General features: G+C 40.3%; 2 protein-coding genes across 10 annotated transcripts in view; one reads left to right on the top strand and one right to left on the bottom strand.

Moving 5' to 3' along the window:
• PEAK1 (pseudopodium enriched atypical kinase 1) overlaps nt 1-13405 on the bottom strand; it is a 124884-nt gene extending 111479 nt beyond the window's left edge. For all 7 annotated transcript variants that reach the window (XM_041123250.1, XM_030016348.2, XM_030016347.2 and 4 more), the window contains exon 1: nt 13210-13405. The gene's annotated coding sequence lies outside the window, so the exon portion shown is untranslated. The remainder of the gene's footprint in view (nt 1-13209) is intronic.
• Nucleotides 13406-13830: 425 nt separating this feature from the next.
• The window catches only part of HMG20A (high mobility group 20A), a 45599-nt gene continuing 33066 nt past the window's right edge, over nt 13831-26363 (top strand). The window contains exons 1-2 of one of the 3 annotated variants that reach the window (XM_041123273.1): nt 15789-16149; nt 16235-16353. The gene's annotated coding sequence lies outside the window, so the exon portion shown is untranslated. Of the gene's footprint in view, nt 13987-15788; nt 16150-16234; nt 16354-25591; nt 25691-26363 lie in introns of those variants that run through there. The other 2 variants (XM_041123275.1, XM_041123274.1) reach the window with 2 other exon arrangements.

The following is a 26363-nucleotide window of genomic DNA, read 5'->3' as shown; positions in this document are numbered from 1 at the left end:
GCCAGCAGACTGCTTCATGTAGTAGGTTCAATTTCTAAGGGCAAAATATCTTCAATATGTTTATGCAACAACATTACATTATCAAAACATTCCTGTTCAGTATCTTGCAGGATACCTCCAGAAAACTTCAGGACCAAAAATTTCCTCATTCAAAGAGTGGAGAAACCTTCCAAGCATTTTTAATCAACATTTTGTCTTCTGTATGTTTTAAATTTTAGAATTTTTATAATCCAATCCTAAGGCCTGACAGTCATTTCTACTTTGACATCAATGAAACTGTTCAAAGGCAGCATCAGGAAGACTCAGATTGATTTCACAGATCATTGGTCCAGGCAGTGTTTGTAAACTGCTGACCCAAAACCATGGAGAATTGCTAGGGCCTTGTGGATGGAAGGGAGACTTACAGCTTGCTAGACAATTTAAATTGATTTGAAACCCAAGGTTAGCCTGTCAGTTTTTCCTAAAAAAACTTTTAAAAGAGTTCATTCTAAATGAGTCATATTAGCCCACACAAGCAAATCAGCACATTGTTCTGATTTCCCCTCCCTCAAAATGCATCGTGTTCTCTCAGTACAATACTACTGCACAAATAACTCAGGACTTGCCAAAAGCTACCACCAAACTCTAATTACAGCAGTCCTATTCTGTGTATTCTTAAATCAAACAAAAACTAAATCAGCCTGCTGAAAAACAGCCAGTACTTCAAAATCTCCAATGTAGATTAAGAAATAAATCTCTGCAATCAAGTATTAGCCAGATCAGCCTGCTTCAGAATCTCAGTGCAAAAAGAGCCTCATTTTCTTGCTTCAAGATAAGACTGTGGTGCACACATGAAAACTGCTATGCAAAAGAGATGACAAAAAGCATTCATTAATTTCACCAGGTTATTTTAATGCAGATCATTGCTACTAACTGTTTCAGACAACTTAACGGTGTTTCCACTTTGCCTTTTTGGCTGCTGTTTCCAACTGATTCAGCTCCGCTAGTGAGAATGTTTGCACTGTCAAAGTTTTTGTCACAGTCAGCATTCTGTTGAGAACACTATGTCTTACTTTAGATTTCAGTATATTTTACAGAAGAGTTAAAAAAATTATGGGTCCATTGTCATTCTGCCAATCATTCTCATCTTATCAAGCTGTAGTCATGACCTGACAATACCAAACGACTTGAATGCATTTTACTGTTTTGCAGACAGCCTGTTTGATCCCTTGTCACAAGTGATGGAAAAAGTGATCTTGAGGTCAAGAATGAAACTTGTTAAAAATGAGGCTTCCTTACTCAAAAGGTATTTGCTCAGTCTCTGCCTTGCACTTTAAAGGCAGGATCTTCCATGCTCTAAAAATAGCAAAACCCTATTTACTCTAGCTGTTCTTCTCCTACCTTAAAATTGAAATTTCTGATTAATACAATCTCAAAACTAAGCAACAAACTAAGCATCATCCCAGTTTCCAAGTTTTTCTTGTTGCTGAACAATACAGAAATTAATTCCGAAGATTATTGCCAAATCACATGCGAACTTTAAGTATGCAGCCATGAGAAAAGTAAATACTCATCAGCAGGTTTGACTGCAAGATTCTGATATGCAGTGTAGCTCTTCCAACTCACAGAGAAATATTTAACTAGCAAAACGCATAGTTGCTCTGAACAGACCATAACACATGACCTGGCATGTGCTTTGACAGCAAGTTATACAAGAAAGATGACAATACAACAGAGTTACAAAAACCAAATATAACAGTGCCAGCATAAGCCTCTAGAAACACACTTTGTGATATAAAGCCATAAATCTTTACTATTTGAACTAAAGACTTAAAGCTCTTAGAAGCAGTAGCCTAACTCAGCCTAACAACTGCTGAGGTCAAAAGACGTACCCATACTGTATTATGGCAACTAAATAAATATTTACCATAGCTGTTTTCAAAAGGCTAGGTTAGCAAAGTGAGTAAGACTATGAGAGTGTTCTGGGCCCTCTTTTAAATGCTGGAGTAATTGACTTCAGGCAAGCTTTTAGTCCTCTTATTTGTTAAATCAGTGAATTATGGAGTTTTGGGTTTTGATTGGAGATTATTGAAAAAAGCTATTTCACTCTACTGCCTATCTGCTTCCAACACACATACAGCTGGGATGCTCATTAAGTGTTTACTCAACCAGCACTTTAAAGGAAAAAAAATTTAGCAAACCAAAGTCAGAGCAAATTTATGAAAGAGGTGGTAATTTTAGTCACACTCCCCAGACAGTGAAACACTAGGTTCATATGCTGCTATGTGGAGTTTTTAAATCACCGTTACCTTCTACTGCACTACTCTGCAGATAAAAATGGACTCTTCCTGAAATATAACTGGAGATTTAACACTACTTCCTAAAACAGCATTAATAACCACTTCAACACAAATATGTCTGTAAGATATACACATACACACCAAGACGAATTTGAGCTCAGACACAGTCCTCAGTATGACAAGAATAAAAAAAAAAAAAAAAAAATCTCCTCTTTTAATGAAAGTTTTCAGAATATATTTCTTCCCAATAATAGTAAAAAGTTGATTTTTGAGATATAAATTTTTTCTTAACCTGTGGATGTCAGAGCAGTGTAGTGCAGAATGATCACGTCTGTCCAAAATCTTCATGGCCGAAGGTATTTACAATCAAAGAGTCCTCTTCAACTACCAACAGAAATTATATACCTTAACTTTCACAAATACTAAAATGGATCTGTTAATAACTGTTTTCTATAAAACTATAAATATATGAATACATGTAAGATATGAATTAGCAGAAGTTGGTGCATGAAAGTGTCAGAACTGACTAGTTTGCAGAGCCAAACAAAATAAGCCACAGCTCCTAAAATTGTTTCTTCAGTTCAAGGACTTTTTTTTTTTCCTTCCCCAAAAGGCATATTCTCTTTTCTAAGTCATCACCTTTTTGCCAGATTCCAAAACAGGCCCTTCAGCCCCAAGTTTGCTTTATCCACTAGCCTCTAACTATTAAGCGAAAGAAAAAATAAAGCAGAGAAAATGAATAACTTGAACAAAAGTTCCAAAAACTAACAGCTTCCACAGTTTGTGCCAATATTTTCTCAGGAAGTTATAACTTTATATGAGCAAATTCCAATGATTTTGAATTCTAAAAGTACTAAAGAAAATATTTTCTACTCAAAAGACTGCACACTTAAGCCTCCCATATGAACTGTGAGGGACTACAGGTCTTACAGTGCTAGAAGACAGGACAATCTCTCAGGTTTTACAGAGCTACAAGCAGCAAATACTTTACTAAAACTAAAATAAAAACCTGAGATCACTCTCAGAAGTTTAAAAACATAAACGTTATGTAATAAAAAGCACAAAGCTCAAGAGACTTGCTCATCTGAAAAATATGCAAAAAACCTTTCAAAAAGACACATTTATTACAATGCATCTTAAAGAGGCAGAAGAGATTGTGTTCCCTCTATTTTCACATTGTGTATAGCTTTTCCAAAAGGAAATGCTTATCACAGGTCCTAGCATACCCTGTAAAACAGTACAGACATGTTAGGGTTGCACCAATTAGCAAAGCAGCATTTAGAAAGATAGTTATCTTAATAATGAGATGTCTTCACTTTTCTCTCTCATGGAAAAAATAAAGGCGGCAGACTTATATTTCAATATTTTTTTTCCCTTATACTAAAGGCTAGATTTCCGATTTTTCAGGTACCACTCAATTTCAAGAATCATATCCTTTTTGCTCTCTGCATATTTTCCATTCTTAAATGACACTGTCATGTACACCCAAGGATATGAAAGTGATGAGTTAATGTAATGTGTAGTGTTCCTTATCAGCCTGAGAAAGGCACCTTGTGAAGATACGACTGCCCATTCTCCATGTACTTTTTAAGCTCTTGGAACACAAATTGAGGTTTAGTTCATCTCTCAAACTAATGAACAGAGTTTCTTTTTCGTGGTGTGACAGCTCTCCCTTCTAAACTAGATCATAAAACCGCTGCCAAGAAAAAAACCAAGCACGTTCAATAAAAACTGTTAGAGGTACGGATTGATCACTGCAAATGTACCTATGAGACAGCAAGTCCCATACTGATTAGTCCTAGAAGGATACAGGAGTTGTCCAGGCTTTTAACTGTCCACTGGAAATAATTTTTCAGAACTCTTAAGCAGATTAGGCAGGCAAGGCAAATATTTTACCGTGAATCATCCAATAAACATACATATATCTAATACACATTTATCTTCCCTGCAGAACAATTACCCCCAAAACTTCTGCGAAAGCTCACGGAAGAAAAGTGATGGAAAAGAAACCTTGAACTATGTGGCAAAATCAACTAAGTTAAAAGTAGCTGGGATCTACAGATTTGAAATACCTAAGTTACAGGCATTTGGTAAACTGGCAGGAGAAAGCCAAATAAAAATTACAAGAAACCCTTTATTGCCTCATGTTCACAAAAAGGAAAGAAATAAAGTTTTTAAATTATAATCAAAACTGTTCCTGTATCACTTGAAATACAAGTTTGAATGGACAAGCATCTCGCTCATTACAAGCGAGAGAAATCCAAGAAGCCATATACATTTGCTGTAGAGAGACTGACTTTGAGATGAGACTGTGCTGATGAATGCTCCTCTATGACATATACACTAAAACCATAATACTACTATGATTTTTGGAAAAGCAAAGCATATGTTTGTTTAGAAACTGATACTGATTTTCAATTATTCCCCTTATTCAATAATTTTTTTTATCCATAGCCCAGCTAGTTGCATCCAGCACAATCACTGCAATGATGAACCAATACTGGCTTCTTTTTTTTCCAATATATTTTCAGCCTTTTTTTGTGATTGTTATTTGATGGAAAAAGCACACCGTCTCTTTTAGCCAGCACAACATAAAAAAATTTCATATAATAAAAATTTCCATATAATACAATTTCAGGGACTAGTGGCTGAGTTTATAACCCCCTCTCAGTAAGCAGTGCTTGCCACTGAATACAACATTATTTATTACATGGATTCTGCATTCTACAGATTTCATTTTGTTTGGATGTTTAACAACTTTTATATGAAGGGACCCAAAGTCAGCTTTCTATGTAGACAGACCGTGACTTAATATACAAAGAACTACAGGTGCTCAACTCTAAGGAAAAAAAACCCAATTATGTAACATTTGAAATCTTAAGGAATCTAATTCCCACTTATATTTAAATGCTCTTGCTTTGGTATTTCACCTGTTTACTGTTATTTCCCATAAGAATTATTAGTGTATGCATGAACCTTCCATTAAGTACCCTGGCAGGTATGTAGGAATGTTTTAGAAAATACTGTTACACAGCCTTTTCCATAATCTCCTCTGTAGGGGGTTGAGCAGAACCCCCCGATAACCTGTGCTGGTTATCTTTTTCAACATGTTTCTATACAACCCTGTTTCTCATTCTGAAAATTTGGCTTCAAATGGTCTGTCCGTTGCTGTCTCCATTGTTCAGGAATAGCTCTGTTGATTTACACTGATAAACAGAGATAATGTACAACCATAAGCAACGAAATCAATCTGCAAAGTACAGAGTAGGAAAACAGCTTGCAATGTTATCACCATTATGCACTACAAAGTAAAATTACAGCCTTGTTAAAAAAAAAAAAAAAGAGGTAAGAACTGGGCTTTTTTTTAATGCACCACTTCTTGCTATTTACAATATTATGCCATCTAGTATGATTTGCAATACTGTATTTAAAGCATGTATTTACTGAATACCATACTGATGCTGAGTGGGAATATCAACCAGAAAGGAACCCGACTCAGCTTCTCTCTTTGAAAGCAACTGCACAAACAAGCAAAACAATCAAACACTTCTCACATTCCAACAAGCAGAAAACCAGAGATAATTACACAGAACACAGGAGAACTCACCATGACTAAAGCTCCAGCGCAGCTGAGGAATCTCAGTCTAACCGCTTTGCAATCTCACCTTAAACCTGCAAAGCTCTCGCAGGAGTTTTTTCATGGCAACTGTTACTAACAGTATCTCTCTATCAACTGCTAAAAACAGGTACTTTATAGACGGGAGTGCAACATTCCTTCTGATCTACCAGTTTCTGAACAACTCTCCTAAAAGTACCACCTTTGGAAGACATTTGCTCCCACTCCGAAAAGGTAAGTGGGTTAACTTGTAAGGAAGCATGAACCAGCACCCTACCTGCCCACAGGTCCATGGAGCAAGATGACAATTATGATACTGCAGCCAGAACCAATACAGAATACAGGGTAAATGAAATATACATTAAGCTCTGCTTGTTCTGACATTTTCTCTAACAGGGATACTGCCTTTGGTGTACAAGAAATACTTACTAGGCAAAATTCATAAGCACAGGAGCACTTCAAGCTTCAGCAAGCTTTGTCCTAACACGCCTTCATTTTCTGCACTTCCCAAGCAATCTTTGCTAACCAGAGATATTGACCTTTAAATATGTCTGCCTCATTTTAAAAAGGCCTACCATAATACTTCCAAAATTTTGTTGTTGCAATCGAAAGATACATTACTGACAGCTTCATGAGCAGCACAGCAGGTTTGAGACCGTCTTGCTAGTAATCTGATATTCAATTCCCTTAAACAACCAAATTTAAAAAAAAAAAACAAACAAACAAACCACCACAGTATGAAAATACAATTGTACAGATATAAAGCTCCAAAATAGTCAACATTTATGCCTTGGATGTATATTTAACACCAAGTTCAGCAAGTTGTTCCACTGACTACAACAGACTGCAAACTGTTGCACGATCAAAGCATACGTAACTGATCATATTGAGAGTTTTCATGTGCCCCACATTCTCTGCAACTTTACTATGAGCTATCTCCCTACTTCTAAAAACTGAGAATTTCTACAGTTTACAGCACAAAGCTCATTAAATAAACTATCTTCTCCAAAGATCATTCCAAACAGTAGGAGTCACACTCCTTAACCATGTAGCTACAGACTTAAAGTCTGAGACTGGAGAATATTGTGCAACCTGTTTTTAAGCAAAACTACCCAATCTAGATGAGGGAGGCAGAAAAAGACAATTAGTAAGGCTTAAAGCAAATGGAAAAACAATTACACAATATGACTTGCTCTTCCATGGAAAACTCCTATACTAGTATTTATTCTCTCTGAGCTTGTATGTATCTCCATTAAACTTCATTATTAAAGCACTATTGATGTAATTCTGAGGCTTTACAGAGAGAATCAGTGATTTTAATGGGGTTCCAAACAGGCTCAGGGGTTACTCAGCAGAAGACTATTAGGGGCTAATACAAAGTAGAGAGAAAGGCCAAACTTGTCTGAGGAAAAAAAGGTGCTAAAAGACCAAGGACACTTTCAACTCAAGAGCTACAGGATTTTTAAGTGTCTCTATTACCTTCAGACATGCATGTTTCTGAATTTACTGCCCAATTTGGGGGGGGAGTTTATATATTTTTTAAACTGTTCTTCGCTCCTCTTGCTGCATGAAAAAACCCCACAGAAAGGACACCAACAAGCACAACAGCAAAACAATGACACTCAGTAAGAGGCTATTTGGCAGCTGAGACAACAGCAAGAGCATCTGTGATATGTACAGAGACTTATAGTAAGAGGGAATATACATGAAGTCAATGCAGAAGGATGTCTATATTTGTTCATGTTTATAGCATGATTTTAAATGTCTTCTAAATGTGTATGAAGGTTTTTCTGACAGTAAGAGCCCCAGAGCTGGAAGACTGGATATAAATATACACATCCAGAACTGATATCTTTTGTATTAAATACTGTCTTCCTCCTTTGGAGAGCTTTGTGGAGAGGCCTGTATAAATACAGGCATGCATCCAAGAAAGAACATTTTAGGATTGAGATCTGCACTTATTTAATGGTTTTACAAAGACAGGTAAGGTCAAACTGTGAATGTATCACTAAATAGTTTCCTATAGAACCTCTATCAAATAATATAATAATCCAAATCTGCTTAAACACCAATAAAGTTGCACTTGGCAAATTATGCGCTAGCAGCAATATTTTCTGAAAAAGCACTAACTTTAGGAAGTCAGTGATCTTACTTTTTAGCACCACACTGAACTGGTGTCTCAGACAAGATGTTACTAAAACAAGTATTGCTAGAAGCCTACAATGTTTAGCCTGGCATGATTTTTATCCATTTGTTTACTGTGATTTCAAAAAACTTTGCTAAGAATGTCTCCTGCAGTCAACAGTGACTGCATTAAGATGGTTGAGCATTTTTCAGTATTCATGTTTAAGTGCATGTAAGGTTTTTTAACTGAAATATTACTCTTAAGTAAAATGTGAGATAAAGCCTACAAATGGAAAGATTTAAAAGTGTCTTTCCCAGGTAATATTTATGATTTTTTGCACTTTAAAAGGATAAAATAATTTTTTTCCCCATGTGGAGCACTTCATTTTATGGGGAAAGTAAACATCCCCTGCTCTAAAAGCTAGCAGCTAAGAAAATGACTCCTAAGCAAGAGAGCCATGAATTCTGAAGGCATTTTGAGGTACAGATAAATTAATGCTGTTAAATACTTTTTACACACCATGTTTACACATCTTTTAAACATAAACATAACTATTTGGTGATCAAAGTGCAGATGTGCAATCAACATCATTGTGATCTTTGTTACCGCTACTATAATTCATGCAAAAACATTTCAGTTAAGGCCAGGCCCATACACAGCAGGTATGGGTAGCGAGCCTGCCAAGGGACCTACTATTTGGAGATTTTTCCAAGTACTCACACAAAAAGCAAGCTAGTCAGGGTGACAATTTTCCCCAGAATCAAAGACTTAAAAAAAATATTTAATCAGTTACAGATTGATTACAAAACACTTCTCCAAGTGGTGCAGTTTAAAACTGATTTTGTACTCATCCTGCACAGCAATATGTGATTACAGGGAAGAGAGAAATGGTGAACTAGGCTCCAGAGGGGTTCTGAAATTCTATTGTTCTTGGTGTCATCTGAACAGACAAACCCAAAAACATTTGTGGTAAAGCTGTTTTGTAACTCAGTGAGTTAACTTGGTAACTTCTGTAATAGCTGATGGGGCCCCATAAGAAAATCAATTTAAAGAAAGTGACCTCAGAGCTACACCCACTGCGTAGTTTTCCTCCATCCACATTTTCAACTGTCAGGCAATCTCAAATCAACTCAGTCCGCTTAAAGAGAAATGGGGAAAGAAATTGTTTAGTGACTCAGCCACTTATCTATGTTAGGAAAAAGGAAGACTGAAAATTTCTCACATGGTTGATAATTTCTGCTTATGATTTGGAAAACCCAAAAGGAAACACAGAGCCTACAATACTAAACCACAATCTATTGAAATTGCAGCTCAAAGATTGGACAACTAATTAGAATTGTTACCAAGTAAAAACAAGTCATTTATCCTTGTCACTAACACTGCAAAAATACTAAAGCTCTTACATTCTTCTCAGTGTATACTGTTTACTTGTTCCACTTCACCATGCTTTAAACTAGTGAAAGTCAACTAGCAAGTCTTATTCCAGTTTGCAATCTGTATTTTTCCACTCTAAATTTAAAACTGTATGGTAATGGAAATTCTACATTATTGTGCTGATACATATGAAACAATGAAAGTATTTCAGCCTTAGGCCAATGTAAATCCCAGTGCAATGCTTAGTCCTTAAACACTGGTCATGTGTGGGAGCACAGAAGGGTGGGAGAACTGGTAATACCAATAAAAACTCCACAGACAAGGTCTCTGTACCAGCCTATTGCAGGTAACGCAATCACAGAAAGCGGCACCATGCTCCATCAACCCTTTCTGGTATTAGCATGGAGAATCTGAAGCCTCTTTCCCTTGGCTGTGGACTGGGGCCATGCATCTCCTCCTCCAAAATCCACATTACTTTACATAGATATAGAGTGGATTTTACCTCACTGGTGATTTTTGGCTGCCGCTAACAGCCAGTAAATGCTACATATGGCTTGCAAATAACCTGACCTTGTTTCTTTGAACTTTGCGTCAGCTAATAAACCAAAACACATTTTGCAGATTATGATTTTCATATTTTAAGTAGGTTAAAAACATCTGGAGGTATCACATATGAATAGCAGAAAGCTAAGAAAGTTTTCTTCTCAGTTTCCCCATGTCAGGTGTTTTCTTTACGATCTCTTTCCACATCACATGTTCACAGTGCTTTTCACAAGTGCAACACTATCTCCTCATTATACCCATGTCATTTGCATTTCGATATTCTGCCCGTACCCGAATGTCAGCTATGACACACTGACTACACGGGAGGGAGCAGCTCGGCAGGATTCCTCGGGAGCTGCAGCAGCACAGGAAGTGGGAACAGCGTGGAAACTGGCAGGAGACAGACCTCATCTCTGGTCCGCACCTAGCCATCCCCAGTTCAGACCTTTGGGGCTCTCTTTTCAAGGGCTGGGGAAAAGAGGGTCTGAGAGTCATACGCACGGAAAAAAAAAAAAAAAAAAAAAAAAAGAGAAAGGACTACTGAGTTACCACCATCTGAAATCCGATCTCGTCAGAAAGCAACTAGAACAAGTAAAGCAGTGACAAAGAGTAAAGCTGCAGATCCCTTCAGAGAAAAGGGGAAAGACAACACGGGCAACTAGCAGGGATGGGAGGGTCTAATTCTAAACTGGGATGAGGGGTAGCTCTAGGAAAAAGGGAAACCTAAGAGCAAAGACTAAACAGGAAAAAGGAAAAGGAAAGTAGAGACATAGGAGTGTAAACTCAGGAACAAGGTAGAGGAAAGAAAACATGTTACAACTTGTTAACTTATAGTAAGCTTTTCACCTACTTATTTTTCCTAGCACAATACAGAAGGTTAACAGCAATTACCATTGTCTGTGACCCTAATCAATAACTTACAATAGTTATCTTAATATTTTACTATCCTGTTTAGGCAAGGAAACATTTAGGAGCCATTTAGCCAAATAGCACCCCTCCCCACCCGTATTTTTCTTTAAAGATGATTGATTTAAAGATGATTGAACCAATTCCTTTTATTTGGAAAGTAAATAGAAAAAGAGTACATATTTTGGTAAATATATTTGCAAGCAGATTTTCTAAAGAGCTGAAAAGTCAAAAACACAAATTACTTCAGAAGTTGAAATGGTATTTTGCCTCTCTGCTCTCTCTTTCACTGAAGCAACCGTAAGACTTACCGATACATAGGGAATGCTGTTGTTTCAGAATAACTGTATATTTTTTTACATGGTTAACGTATGTTCTAAAATAGAAGGAAACGCAAACATTGCATCCATGAGTGAAGCTCACTCTCTTACCAATGGCTCATTTCCACACACGTGCAGCCCGGTGAAAGTGCCCACTAGCAGAAAGGCTAGGCAGGAAAGCCTGCTGGCTCCTCCCTCTGCAGCTGGTACCTCCTGCCCAGGCTCAGGAATCACATCCCACCTGCCACTGCTGTTCAGGTGAGGAAGAGGCATTTGAGCCAAACAGAACAATCCCAGAAAATAATTTAGGAAGTCTGCGAATTAAGTTACATACATGAGATATCCTAACAATAAGGTAAATCCATCATGAAATGAATACATAAGATTAATCATGGAAAGTTACTCATGGAAAAATTGGTAATTCACTTCTTGCATACTTCTACATTTTAGAGAACAAAATGAGGTTTTCCTGAAAACACACTGGAGCAGTAGCCCTGCCAGGAAGATGCTTCATCTGGATAAATCATCTTAGCTACTTTACAGACAAAACCTTTTCAGCCAGTGTGAAACTAGATTAAGAGCTCTAACTAGTCAAAACGACCAAATAAAATATCCACAAGTATTTCCTGCTCTGCCACACCACTGGAATCAAACTGTCTAGATGAGGCTGTAAGTCAAACGAAAGTCACATTGAATTAAACGCATCTAATTTGTAACAAAGGTAGTTGCTCAGCTGGCTATTTTAATACAAGTTTAAGAAAACTTTCTAACTATAGAACCTAATTATTGGAATTCCATAAAGTCTTGGCTCCTAAAACAACTTCGTGTTCTCTCCTTCCTGCCCATATATCTTGTGTATTATTTTTTCCCCAAATATCTGAGAATAAAGTGCTTTAGCAGACATTGGACAGCCTTTAAGCCACGACAAGTAAGGGGAAAAACTTTGGAGCCCCATGTGAAGTGATTAAAGCAGAATGAAAGCCAAGCTCTACAAAATAAAATGGCAAAGACCTAAAGTAAACAGAAATTATGTTCTCTGACAAGGGACCCCTATTAAATTCGAGGTCAGGGATCCACCAGGCAACGCTCCTCCTCCTCCTTGTGCTCACCTAAGAGCAGCCCGGCTACTCTGTGTTAGGTATCAGCCGCCTGATAAGTAACTAACCACTAACACGTATTTACATGGTTTCACTTGCTGTCCCAATGCAAATCCCAGCCTTTCTAGTGCAGTCTCAACTTCACCCTCAATAAAAACAGGCAAACAGACCGACCTACCTAAAAGTCCAAAACAACCTTCAAGAGAAAAGGAAGCACCGAAAGCCTGAAAGCAGGATGGAATGTAGCTACAGACGTATACGCTAACACGTAAAGCCTTTTATGTCAGGAATTCGCAGTAATAACAGAGCGAAGACAGAGCCCCGACAGGGAGAGAGCATCCACCTGGCACCTACAGCGGCTTTATCGTCGTGAAATTCCTAGAAGGTGTCGGCTCCGAAGCCGCCCTGCGCTCCCCGGCAGGCTCAGGCACAATCTATTTAGCGCAGGATCACGTCGCAAAACTTCCAGCCGAGGTGTAGGCAGAAGAAAGCTCCCTTTGCCGCCGCGGGGCCCGGGGGCTGGCGGCGGCGGCCCGGGGGCCCAACGCCGCGGCTGGGGGCCAGGGCCCCGCGGGGGCCCCGGGGCGGCTGCCGGCGCCAGCCAGACCCCCCCCCCCCCCCCCACCCGGGCGCAACAGCAACGACCGGCGCCGCCCGCCCGTCGGGGCCGCGGCAGGCCGGGGGCGGCAGAAGGCGGCCGGCGGGACCCTCTCCGGAGGAGCGGGCGGGCGGCGGCTGCGCCCGGTCTCTCCCCTCGCCCCTCGCCGAGCCGCGCCGGGGGCCCCCTTCTCGGCCGGGGGCCGCCCTGGGGGGGGGGGGGCCTCGCTGAGGAAACCCGAGCCGCCGGCGCGGGCAGGGCCGCCGCCCGCCGGCCTCCCCTCACAGCGAGAGGGGCCGTTACCCCCCCCCCCCCCCCCCTCCCGCCCTAGGACTCGGACCGGCCCCTCACCTGGCAGGGGCTCCCCAGCCCCGCGGCGCCTCCCGCGGGCAGGCGGCGAAGGGGAGAAGGAGACAGCGGCGGCGGCACCGAGTAAGGTTTCGTCAGGGCCGGCTCCCGCAGCCGCCGGGCCCCGCAGAGGAACCGACTGCCGGGACAGGGCTGCGACCGCCGCGCCCGCGCGCAACAACTAACTCCGGGCGCCGCCGGCCGCGGCGCGGCCCGGCCCCGCCCCCCCCCCCCCCCCCCCCGCGCGCGCACCAGAGGATGGAGAGGCCGCCCATTGGCTGGGGAGCAGCGAGGGGGGCGCGGCGCCGCCGCTGCCGCGGGTGGCGCGTGGCCCGCTGGCGGCCGGAGGAGTCCGCCGCGAGGGTGGGCGGGGCTGGCACGGGAAGACTACAACTCGCAGCATGCCTCGCGCTCGGCGCTGCGGCCCGCCCCTTCTGCCTTTCTCTTCCCGCGCGGAGAGAGGTTGTGTGCTTCCGCCTGCGGGGAGAAAGTAGTCCCGGTGTATTGTTTGAACTTCCCGCTCCGCGCTGGGCTGGGGAGGGGGTGGTGGGTGCTCCCGGTCCGGTTGGGGGGGTTCGTTCTCCTGAGGGGGGTTCCTCCGGGGGAGGCGAGAGGGCGGCGCTGAGGCGGGAGGCGGTGGCGGAAAGATCCGAGCGGGACTCGGAGAGCGGTAAGGCGGCCGTACGCGTGAGGGAGGCGGCAGCGGCGGCTGCGCGGGCTGAGGGGAGCGGGCTCCGTCAGGCGACCCCTCGGCCCTGCGGGAGAGCCGCCCTCCGGCAGGTCAGTAAGGAGGGTCGTGGACCCCTCTTTTCTCTTCTCCTCTCCTCTTCCTCTCCTTGCCTGGGGAAGGGGGTTGGCGGGCGCCCGGCTCTCGCCGCGGTGGGCGGCGGGGAGCGGGCCCCCTTCGCGGCGCTGCCGGCGGCCCGAGGCCGGCCGGCCTTCCTCAGCGGCCAGGCCTGGCAGGCTTGGCTGCCGGCCTCCCGCCCCCCGAGCTTGCCGGTGGGCTGCCTGTTTGCTGTGGGCCGCCGGCGAGGGGGGCTGGGGGCATCCGCCAGGGCTCGCGTTGGGTGAGGGGGAAGAGCTGGGTGGGCGTTTAGCCGCTTGGCTTTCTGTGTTTTTCCTTATAACTCTTATCTTTTCCCTGAGTTCCCGCAAAGCGATGAGAGGTAATAATATTTGATGGCTCCTTAATTCTGTTTGTTTGTTGTTTCATTATGTCCCCTTAAGGTTCCCTTGTCAAGCAGGTCATTTATCATCGTATGGTTTTCTGATACTTCTTTCCAGTAATAGGTTTTCATATTCAGTTGCCTGTTCCCGAGGAACTTAAGTTTCTCATCGCTGAAGTGGCAAAAAAAAGCCCCAACCCTAGAACTGAAAACACTGGAGCCACGTGCCTTGTGAGGTGCCATTCATTCAAATTCTCTGAAATAACCAGCACTAGAGTGAAACTGGCTTGGTCCTCGCTTCCTGGAGCAAAGTGAAAGTGATTAGTATTGTCATGGTGTTGGACCTTTGAAGAGAGCTAGGAATAGATGTGGACCTGACTAAGGAAAGAACCCCCAAATCTTGTCAGCAAGAAAGCTTGGTGTAACTTGATGTTAACTCAGTGGCATCTAGGAAAATGAGGGAAGGCAGGGCAGATATAAATGCTCCTTTTTACTCAGTAGAAAAAAGGAAAATCCTGTTCACAGGGAAAGGGAGCTTCTGTCTTCTAGAGAAGTGGCCTCCAATTTTTTTTTTTAGCTGCACATGCCCCTCGTTAGCATGCACCCCGATATATGTATATTTATTGATTTATCAATTATATACAGGTACTACTGTATAGATATATACATTGTAAAACATACTCAGAAGTTAGGATAAGATGTAGATAAATTAAACACTATTTTAAAATATTATTCATTAACGTTACAAAAAATGTTTTCTTCCCACACCTCAGTGGATTGTCTTGCATGTGTGACCCAGTTTAGAGACCACTGTTCAGAGCACTTAAGTTTCAAGTTTTGGTTAGGACTACTCTCTTCTAAGCAAGTAGAAGCTGGGTGTTACATCAGTGCTAGTGCCACTGCAGGGGAAGCTTTTTCATTGGTTTACAGTTATTGCCTTTTTCAGCAGGTAAAGTCTTGTTAGATCTTTGAAAACAACATTCTTTTCTGTGGAAAGTAAGTTGTGTAGGTGGACTAAGCTTGGCTAGGGCCATGTAGTGACAGAACTGGGCACAATACTTTGGGGGAACCATGCTCTAGCAAGTTTATGTTATTCTGAAGTGATCATTCTTAATTTCATAAGAATATAAGCATAACCAGCTGCTGAAAACAAAGAATTTATTTTCATGACTTTTTTTTTTTTAAATCCCAGCCATATGTGTAGGAACGCAAATATCTGGCATTTGAAGATATCAGTGAAATGCTGTTTTACCTTTTTTGTTTTCTCATACACCCAAGTTATATGCTTGTTAGAAGGGAAGAGATACTCAGCATTTCTAGAACTACACCAGTTGCTGCCAAATATTGTAACTTTGGAGTCCAGGAAGTTGAGGGAAAGTGATTAATTTTTTTTTTTTTTTTTTTGTCCTTAGAAATCTGGCATGTCTCAAAATAGAAGTTGGGATTACTAATTCTAAGGAGATCTAGGCTTAGAAATGGTGGCTAAAGCAGAGTATTCAGATTAGTCTTAACATTCTTAAGTTAGCTTTTGTACAGGATACTAGCAGTTTTCACAATAGAACACCTGAAGATTGTGTGATCTGACCCCACTGTCTTGACTGCAAATTGAATATTTTTTTCCTTTGGTTGCTCATGGCATGGCACCTAGAGGTTGACGTGACAGGTGCACCTTTTATGGCTCAGAAAAGGGAGAAGAGAATCGTGGTTCTTACATTGATGTTTCTTTAGCACCTGAGAATAAGGTTCAACTCTTCTATGCGTACTTGCTTGTTAAGAGGTGACTATAACAAATTCTAGTACTTTGCAATAAAGTGACCAAGAGGAGAGTGATTCTTACTGTCTTCCATCTTCTGTTCTTGCAGGACATCTTCCCCCAACAAGCCTAGGCTTTCTGTGTCTGAAGGCCAGGGACTGCGCAGAGAACTGAGAAGACGTGCTGATTTCCCTGGTGCTGGTAGACTTCTGAATGAAAGCAGTGACTGTGAGCTGTGTTTTTGCTTTGTACCTGCACGAAGTTATTCTTATTATCAGAGCACAGGAATTGAGAAAATCATAAATTAATGTGTTCAAGTTAACTTTGTAAGCTTTCTTTGTTAGTGTGTCTGTTCACAATGTGTTTAAATAAAGGGTTGCTTAGTATCAAGGTGTGCCCAATTAGCAAGGTATACCTTCTCACCTGCCAAAGCAAGCTCAGCCTTCCATAGTAAGTGCTTCTCTTTGATTAAATAGGATTTGTTTTAGGGCCAGTTCTTGGATGAGATTTTTTTCAAGCTTCCCACTGACAGGGACAAAGGTTGCAGGCAAATTTGGAGCATGTTTCACTAAAACAAGTTGATATAGGTTTCTGAATTCTTGCTGTACGTCCTGCCCTCTCTAGGCTGTGGTTGAAAAACTTAAGTACTCCCACTCATTGTTACTGAAGTGCCCACAGAACTGTGCTGATTTTCTTGAGTGTTGTGGCATGTGCTGTGAGAGACTGTTAGATGTTAGAGCACAGGTGAAGAGGCTACACTTATAATAATGGGGATACTCTTCTGATGGTGATCTGTGAGAGAGAAGGGTAACTCAAGGGAACATGCATGTACTGTTTCGAGGACAGTAGGTGAATAAAGAAAGGTTTGTCTTTTTTCTTTTTGCTAGCTGTTCATGTACCCTAATAAAATGCCCTTTGTATCTATAATTTGATTGGCTTTGGAGAGTTCCCAAAACTAGGTTGCTTTCTGCATTCTTTTAAGCTTTTTTATTTTTTTACTTCCATGATTTCTCTTAGAGAGGGGGAATATTTCTTGTGTTCATGGGAACTGTTAAACGTCAGTTCTTGTTAAGACATGAAGAGTGGTGGATAAAACCACTTCAACGCTAAGTGTTCACTAGGTATGAATTTACTAAGAACAGTTTGTTTTCAGAAACCACTATTATTTTCCCCAGTGGATTTGTTCATGAAAGCAGCTAAGGGTAGTTGGTGTCTATTTGAAATATACAGTGCATGTAGTAACTAAAACTTTTATTAGTAATGTAGGTCAGTCTTCATTGGCAAGATCTGCAATGTTGGCCATGTTGTATTGCTGTCTGTCTACAGAATGGGCTTGTTCCTGCTCCAGTGGCGTAGTTGCTCTAGTGGTGTCAGTAGTGCAGCTGTTGGCTCAGATGGCAGCCATTAGCGTTTACTGTGTCTAGTCTGATACTGGTCTTTGAGTTTTGAGAGCAAAACAACTGGACCTGAGTTTACACATGCACTGCTAGTGTTACTCCCAGTGGGACTGGTGAGATGGTAAGCAATTTAAAACAGACTAGTCTTGTAATAATCTCTTCCATAATGAGATTGTTGGGATGTATCTGTTAAAGCTTTCTGTATGCAAGTTAATCCCACAGAGGGTTAATTCTTATTAAAGGAATAACATGCATTGTTCATACCTATCTATGAGGGACAAACCTGAGACTGACATTCTATTTCTGAAGGGCTACTTAATAACAGTTTGATAAAGACAGCTTTCGGTGAATTGCAGCTAGAGCTAGTTTTGAATGACTGTGTTTATGTGGGAGAAATCTTCATTTTGTGTTACAGGGGAACAAAACCGATTACGGTGGAATAACCGAATACTTCCATGTTCTAAGTTTACTAGGAAATCTTCCTTGTTCCTTGACTTTAGTCTTGCAAATGCTGATGTGCTTTGAAGAAAACTTATCTTTCAGAAATGACATTAAGAACATTACTGACTAGGTTTTTTTTAATAGTAAATATGTTAAATGGAAGCTGTGCTAAGTTGTCTTCAAAGAGGCTTATTAATGAGTTTGATCCTAGAAACAACTGATCCTGCTGTCCTTTGCAGGAGACTAGGGCAATAGCTGACTTTGGCTGACTGGTTTCAGTCTTTTGGACCATACATCTTACACAGTGTACAATGAATAGCAAAATAAGTGTTATACTTCACTGTTTCTGAAATTCTTATGACTTGGGTTGTTCGTACTGTTCTTCAGGTAAAAGGGAACCTAAGACTTTGGAATGTGTCTCTTGGGCGTTATGGCTGGGATAAGCAGAGGTGAGCAGCTGACACCCTTAGCCTATAGCTCAAAAAATTGTGATAGCATGAAAATGGGAAGAGTTATTTTATTCAAAAGACTGAGTGGCATAAAGTTTTGTTACTATGATAAAAATGCGTGAGGTACATAAGAGAATGAGGACAGTGAAAGTGTCAGTTATTAATTGAATTCAAGAGACTTAAGACTGGTGGAATTTATTTCTGAATGCTTTTTCCTTTTTTTTGGTCCTGCTAACTAGTGCAGAACACTGAGGATTTCTTGGCAGTTTAGTGAATTACCAGGGGAATGTCTACTTCTGTTTTATTGTTGTGTTCAAATATGAAAAGATAAATTCATAGCTTTAATTATACAGTGGTGTCTGAGGGATTGTTGCAGCCAAAAGAAACTCTCAACAAAGTGTTCTTAATTGTCCTTCAAAATATTTGTCATCTGTAGCACTTGCTAGGACTTTAAGTGGTGGTATGTATGATTTGCGATTTTTGCTTGGGGGTGTAATTCTGAAGGAGCTTGAGCCAGTGAATCTTTGCTGCTGTTACCTTCTGATGCTAGCACTCATGCATGTTTTTTGGCAAACTGTTTCGAACAGCATATGAGATGAAAACTTTTTTATCTAGCTGGTAAATTAGTTCAAGGACTTGGACAAGTTGAAAACCAAACAGTTTGCATGAACATTAGTGTATGTTTGGGGGAGGTGAGTGTGGCTGGTTGTGAAGAAGACAGTAATAAGATGGGGAAGTGGTAAGGCCCATCTTTTAACTGTAACATAAAACTGTACAATGTATGAAATCAAGGGGGTCCTCAACCTTAGCTGCTCTGGATCCATACTGATACAATAAACAGTTGCTGAAAGGCCAGTTCTCTTCCTCCTGATGCTTATCTGATTATTCAGCAAGTTCAGGGAATGTTACTGTCAGTAAGGGGCATTGCTTTGCTTCCACTTTAGCCCCCTGAACCAGCTTGCTGCATTTGTGTGCACCGCTTCTGGCTCAAGAGAAACAGACAAGGGGGTTGTGGGAGGAATAGGACAATCCCTTTAGGTGCCACTAGCTGTGATGTTAAATTAAACTGCACTGGGTAACTAGCTACTCAGATGGTACAACTGTTACCTGGTTTGTCCCTCGGATGTGGTAGATGTCCCAGCGACTGCAGAGAATGAGAAATATTTGGGGATTTTTTTAAATAGCAAGCTTAATGGATGACTAAGGAATGTTTTTTATTATTATGGTAGGACCTAAATATATACATAAGCCTGCAGTACGGTTGCTTGCTGTAGTTGGATGGGTTCTCAGTCTTAACCAAATGGTGGTTAAAGCAGGTCTGACTTAGCTGTGTCTGTTCTGTAATTCCTTTTATTTCAAGTAAGTGGTATGGCATGAATTTATGTTTCTTGTGAATTTTTGTGTGTGTAACTCAAGAAAGAAGCAATTTGTTTCTCTTGGAATTCCCTTGGCTGCTGTTTCAAACCCTTGGACATCGGATGGTGTGTTGTTTTCTAACTTTGGAGTACTCTTTGCTGAAAACTAGTAATTGACAAAGCATCAGTAATGCAAATGAACTTTTTTTTTTTTTAAGAATGGACTGTCTTCGTCATTTGTGTAAGAATAGGCTAAGTAAAGATCTCAGGCTTATGACTCTGGGGCGATAATTATATGTTGATCAGAGGTTGAATTTCTGATGTGATGGAGTTAGTGTCCCATACTAGCGTTCAAAATGTGCTGTGCCTGACAATATATGGAAAGTGTCAGTCTCCATAGTTGGAAAAGCAGTGGAGAGCTGTGGCAGAACAAGTTCTGGTAATAGTATGAGACTATACAACAGAGAAAACAGATCAACACCAAACAAAGTGCTGAAAACAGTAAGCTGTGAATCTTCATTCACACTTTTAAATCTGGAGTTAGTTAGCATCACATTTCTGCCAAGTAGACTGGGGGGTGGAGGGGAATGTTCCTGGTACAGGGTAAATGGCACAGAAAGGTAAGGGAATAAAGCTTGGTGTATGTTTTAAGTTTTTTGTTCTGTTTTTTACTGGCATTCTAAACCTTTTCCCTTGGTATAGTGCTCCTCTCATGTCCCACTTCCTCACAGCTTACTTTAAGAATAAGCATAATGTTCCTTGTTTGCATTTTCACTTATCCAGCGCATTGACAAAGAAATCTTCTGATACCCAAAGGATAAAAAATTTAAGACTTACTGAAGAATGATATTCCATTTAAAGCTACCATATCTTCAAATACACAAGCATCTTGTTGGAATATCTCATTAATCACAAATTCTATAAGATTTCTAGAGTGGATGAGCAAATCTTCAGAGTTTCCAAAAGTTCTGCACTACATAGGCATATTAGAATGCTCTTATTTCTCCTTCAGGATGTATTTCTTAATGAGCAGGTTTTACATTAGTTCTTGCTGCTTGGATCTGAATGTTTGTAATTGTCTCAGCAAAGGAGGGCTTTAAAACGGGAGCTGGAGGTTTGTGATTCAAAATAGAGTACCAAAGCAGTGACAAACTGGGAGAAATTTGGAAAACTTAGTGGAGGCAAAGTAGCATTAGAAGATTCATTCTTTCTGTTGGAGTTTAAAATTTGCCAATGCAAAATCGAATAATAACCACAGGAAAAAGATGTTCTTCATTTGTGCCTGGTTAGCAGTGTAGGTATGTAAAAAACATGGCATAGCAGTCTTTTTCACTCCTGACCCTTAGCCAGTTACTATCGCAGGTAACCGTACTAAAATCTTTTGGAGCAGATTTCTGGCTCGGGGTGCATTTACTGCAGTATGCTTTAGCTGGTATTGCACATAACGCATGCTACTGATGAAATGAAATTGAGATAACCAATATTTGACTAAGTCCTCACTGTTTTGAAATGTGGGAAGCATGACAGAATAGACTTCAACTACTCTTCTGATGAGTTTAATTAAGATAAGATATTTGCTGTGATTCATATAAGATATGAGGAGCCAGTGTAATAAGTATCCCTTGTTAGAACAAATTAATCAGAATTTGTGGAATTCAAGTTCTCTTTCCAGACTTATGGGAAAGAATCTCAGCTTTCATCAGGAGAATAAATGTTTAGCTTTAGATTGGAAAGAAAAAAAAAACCTGAAAATGTGAAGTCAGTTTATGAGATAATCCTAATTTTTTCTGGTAATCATAGTTCCTCCCATTTATGACTATTTTGGGGCCCTCGGTTACTGGAATAGTTTCAAATGTTCTTCATCTCTGACGCCACTAGAATTTTTAGTGAGAGAGCTGAATCTCAGGCTATAGGGTTATAGAAATGTAAGTCGCTAACTCTTGGCTGTGCTACTTGCATCCCTCTTTCTTCTGCCAGCTGCAATGCTTGTTGGATCCTTTCCTGGCCATTTCACCCTTTCATATGGCATAAACTAATCTGATAAATGAACTAAAAGCTATTCTGTTTCTTTAGCGTGATGAAACACATGAGTTGTGCAGTGATCAGAGGTGCCAGGCTGAAGATGATGCTATATGTACTTAGTAGTTAAATAGACTTAGGCTGCCATAAAACTATAGCCTGAGGCAGTGGAGAGCTATTGTCTGCAACTTCTAGCACTTGGCTTATCTTCATGTGGGCAGATGACCTTTCTGAATGCTTCTCTTGAAGTCACGTGAAAACTACAAAGGACTACTAGCAGAATGAGTCCAAAAAGTTATCTTGAGTGATTGGGGGTGGCTCTCATAGCTTGATATGACCGCTTACTATGTGTGGAAGTGGGAGTTTCCATATGCATTCTTTTTTTAATAAGCTCTGGTATTTATTTGAGCCCTCTGAGTCCTTTCAACTATGTATCTGAGAGCTGGTGGAAGATAAACTAGCTTCCCATCTTCCCTGCCGTTGTCCCAAAGGGAGGAGTTAGAGAGTTAGAGCAGCAGCTCTCTGACAAGTCCAGTAAGCTGTGGAGATGGCCATAACCAGTGAGAAAGAAGGGAGCAAGACCTTCCCATCACTCTGGCAACAAGCTATTACTCTGTAACCTATCCTTAAATCTACCTTGTATCAAAATATGCAGAGCTTGAGAAAGAGGCCTGAAAATTGTACTCATCTAATGCTCAGCTTACTCCACCAGTATTTTGCCAGTTTCCCATTCTGCTTCATCAGTTGATGTTAGCGTATCAATCATGTGACATTATCAGGATTCTGTAAACTGTTCACTAACACCAAACACTTAATTGAAACATGGAAGCACAAATCTTTTTTTTTTTTTTAAACTCTGAGTATAGGAAAAAAGGCAGAAGAAAGCTTCTGAATCATATTAGTTTGATCCCTGGCTTTTTAAATGTCAATTTAAAGTCACAAACAGTGCCTGATTCATCCTGCTTTCTGAAATTTGATGTCTTTGAACAAAATGGCATCAATTTAAAACTTCGTGGTTACTTGGGGAGAGGTAGTGTGACAACTGCTTTTTCTATAGTTGTGGTTTACTAACCTGGTTTAGCTTTTTGTTTTTAAAGACTGTACCCAAGCAAACCAGACTTTATATTTGGTCACATTTAAACTAGTATACCTCAGGACAGGTATAGGCTGGGGAAGGCCTCCCTGGAAGCAGTTACTTGAAGAGGTGTTGGAGGTGACTGGGTAATCCAGCTGTGAACATTAGCATTTAGTGAAGCTCTGACCAGCTGAGCCTTAGGTATAAGAACAGAGGAGTCTTAACAGGCAAGGTAGTAGTACATGTCTTCTGCAGCTGGCACTGCTACAGCTACTTTTGGAATTCAGAAAGGGTTGCCAGCACACTGGAAAAAGATCAGAGTCTGAACATGAGTTAAAGGCGTATTTTCAGTCTCAAAAATGAATGCAGGTGCTGCATTTGTTTAACGTCTTGAAAGGATACATTTATCAAATAACAACTTAATCAGAATTTATTGACATAGGTTCTTAGCTTATAGGGTCTAGCCTGCGAAAGCATAACAAAAATCTAAGTGACTGCTACAATAGGAAGTTGTACAAATTTACTGTGTATGTAACTACCGTGTGGGACAGCTGATCCAGTGACGCTTCTCTTACTGTCAGTCTTTAAAACAAGACTAGGTAACCATTATGTAGATTTGAATTCTTCTTTCTGTTTCTTTTCTTTAACAGAGAGTAGGTGGCTATACTAAATGGGCCAGGCTGGGTGATCATCCCCTCTGCCCTGTATATGTGGGTATACTGCACCTTTACAGATGGGAAATAAGCTTTTTTAGTTCTAGCTCAGGAAACTTCCTTGAAAGTACAAAAATCTTGCAAGCATTTGTATTAGACTAACTAAAGTGGTCTTTGTCTTGACATAAGGTGTGATTGTTCATCTGTTTACATTTGGATATAAAAAGCTGTAGAATTAGTAACTGCATGTTAAATTTAGACTGTAAGAGTTTATGAGTTGTTTTGAATAAGTAGTGATATGAAAAACATTCTACTATCAAAAATACTCTCTCTACTTGAGAAACCTTTTCAGTTAATATTCTTAACCTTATAAAAACTTAATATTCATTACAAGTATGAAAAAATGTGAACTCTGTTATAGATGGCTTACTTGCATTTTCTCTATAGGAAAATTCTTTAAATGTTTGGGGTGGTTTTTAGGTAAGTTACTTGCATAATTTTATTGCCAATTGTGAAAACATACATTCTGTCCCAATGCCATTTCAACAAAGTATTTCTCAAGGGAAATGCAGAAAAGACATTTAATCGGAAGGGTTTGCAAAGCATGCAGAAAATAATGGATTACAAGAAACTTTCCAGCATGCTCCTAATGTTTATGTTCTTGCATTTCTGTTATGTGGAAGAGTATTGTAAGTATTGATATGCAAATAAGCACACGCAAAGGGTTTAAATTTTTATAGTGAGGAAGAGTGGGAAGACAGGAGATTTCAAATGCATAGTAAAGGCTAGAAACTTAAAAAAAAAACACAACCTAATTTCAGCTTTTATCTCAGTGTCTTTATATTATAGAATTCTGGCAATTATGTTTAGAAAAACGTTTTTTCTTTATTGATGCACAATTCTTTATTCTTAAGTCTGACCTCAGTAATGTTTGTCAGATAAGTGTCTATAATGGCTTTTTATGGAGACATTTAAATAAAGCTATATAAAGGTAGGAGCTTTACTGGTCTATAGCTCTGTTGCATAGATTTTTCCCATTGTTGCATGGGATTTTTCCTTGCAGCTTGTGTGAATGTGGATCCATGATGACCAATAGAAGACTCTGGGCAAGTGATGAGGCAGGATTGTGATAATGCAGCCTTGCAGTAATACGTTAACTGAAAGTTATCATGAAAAAGGTACACTAGTCTGTCATATGCAGATAAATTTTACTCAAATGAGTTGTCAGTTTACAATAGGAAATATATTTGTCATACCTCCATTTTTGAGACCTCTAAGTGTCTCTAGTTCTGAACTTGCTTGGTAGCATCTCACTACTGTGGATGTATTTGTGTATACCATTGTAATTAAAAATACAGAAATTTGGGCAATTGGAGGTTTTTGCAGATCAGAGAAACAAGTTTTCTGGCATTTGCTGTGTCTTTCTACTGCTAAATACCTTAGTGTTTAAAAGAAGTGAAATGCAATGTAATCACCCCAAAGAAGCTAGACACTACATGAGGAAAAGGTGACAAGGAATTAGAATGGCAATTTATTTGAAGAAATAGAGAAGAAATAACAAATCAGTGAAATAGTTGACGAATCAGTTGATTTTTGGATGTTGAACATATAGGAGCGGTTGCAAGTGTATAGTGTTAAATACTGCAGTGACAAACCATGATTTGCAACTGGCTTGTTAAAACCCATGAGGAGATGGTGCCATGTGGGAAGAAGGTGATGGAGTTGAAAGAAATGGTATTGATGAGAGGATGCGGAGAGGTTGATAAGATACCATTTTTAAAGCCATAGTGAGAAATTAAGGCATCAGGTGCCAGTGCTCATTGTAAAAATGAATTTGTCTCTGTAAGTGATGTTGCCTCTACAATCGCTAGCTGAAGCTTATGTGCCTCTAGCCTTCATTTTAGAATTAAATGACCACTTTGAGGTTACGGTATCATCAAGCAGCTGATCCTTGAAGGAATCAAGAGACCTGAATATTCCCTAGGTTCGTTCTTCCAGTGAGTTCTCTGGTGATTTTTTTCACTTGTCTCTGCCTCTGATTTTTTTTTTTTACCTTTCTCTTATGCAGATAGACCTACCTTCAAACATAATAGCTCCCAGCCTCACTCTTGGCAGCAGTCACTCTGAAGTCTGAACTGCCATACTTGTAGTAAGGAGGAAATACTTGGTTATTCAGGTAGGGCTTGCATATTGCTGTGAAGATGTCTGCATGCTACTAGTGGCATGAGTGTTTGTGAACCTTAATCAAGCTTTGGCACAGAATGTCTCTTCAATTTTTGATATAGTGGAGACTCCATTTCTTTTCAGATTTAAACCCCTATTGTCATGCAAATAATAGTATATCATCTGTGAGGCTAGAAATGGGAACTTAACCTTTTGCTTATACGCAATGAAGAGCTTGATGTTACGGTATCTTGGTCCCTCAGTTGTCTGTCCCTATAATCTTGTGAAAATGTATGCAGTTCATTATGCTGTGTCCTCCACTTCAAGGACAGCATATATTGAACAAGTGGACTAATTAGTGGACTGGCAAGCACAGCAGCCCACAGCTAAGCTTTTCGTTTGAAGAAAAGAAAAAAAGCTACTTAAAACTGCTACTGAATTAAACCTGCTTGAAATCACTGGAAGATGGGTTCTGTGTAGCGAGCCTGACACATAACTCTTCTCTGAAAAGACAGTTTGCCATTGTTTTTTACAACTTGTTGAAATGGTTTGAATTGGGATAAATGCTGCTTGTTGTACTTGGAGTTGAGAGTAAACCTGAGCTTAATACAAAGGGTGAGGGAATCTTTGTGTAGGGGCAGTATGATATTGGATGCCCAGCTCTAGCTTCGGTAATTGGAGAGAAG

This window comes from Aquila chrysaetos, chromosome 5 (genome assembly GCF_900496995.4).
Source record: "Aquila chrysaetos chrysaetos chromosome 5, bAquChr1.4, whole genome shotgun sequence".
Lineage (NCBI taxonomy): Eukaryota > Metazoa > Chordata > Aves > Accipitriformes > Accipitridae > Aquila > Aquila chrysaetos.
The sequence above is the reverse complement of the archived record's forward strand: the minus strand, read 5'-3'. Positions and strand labels throughout refer to the sequence as shown.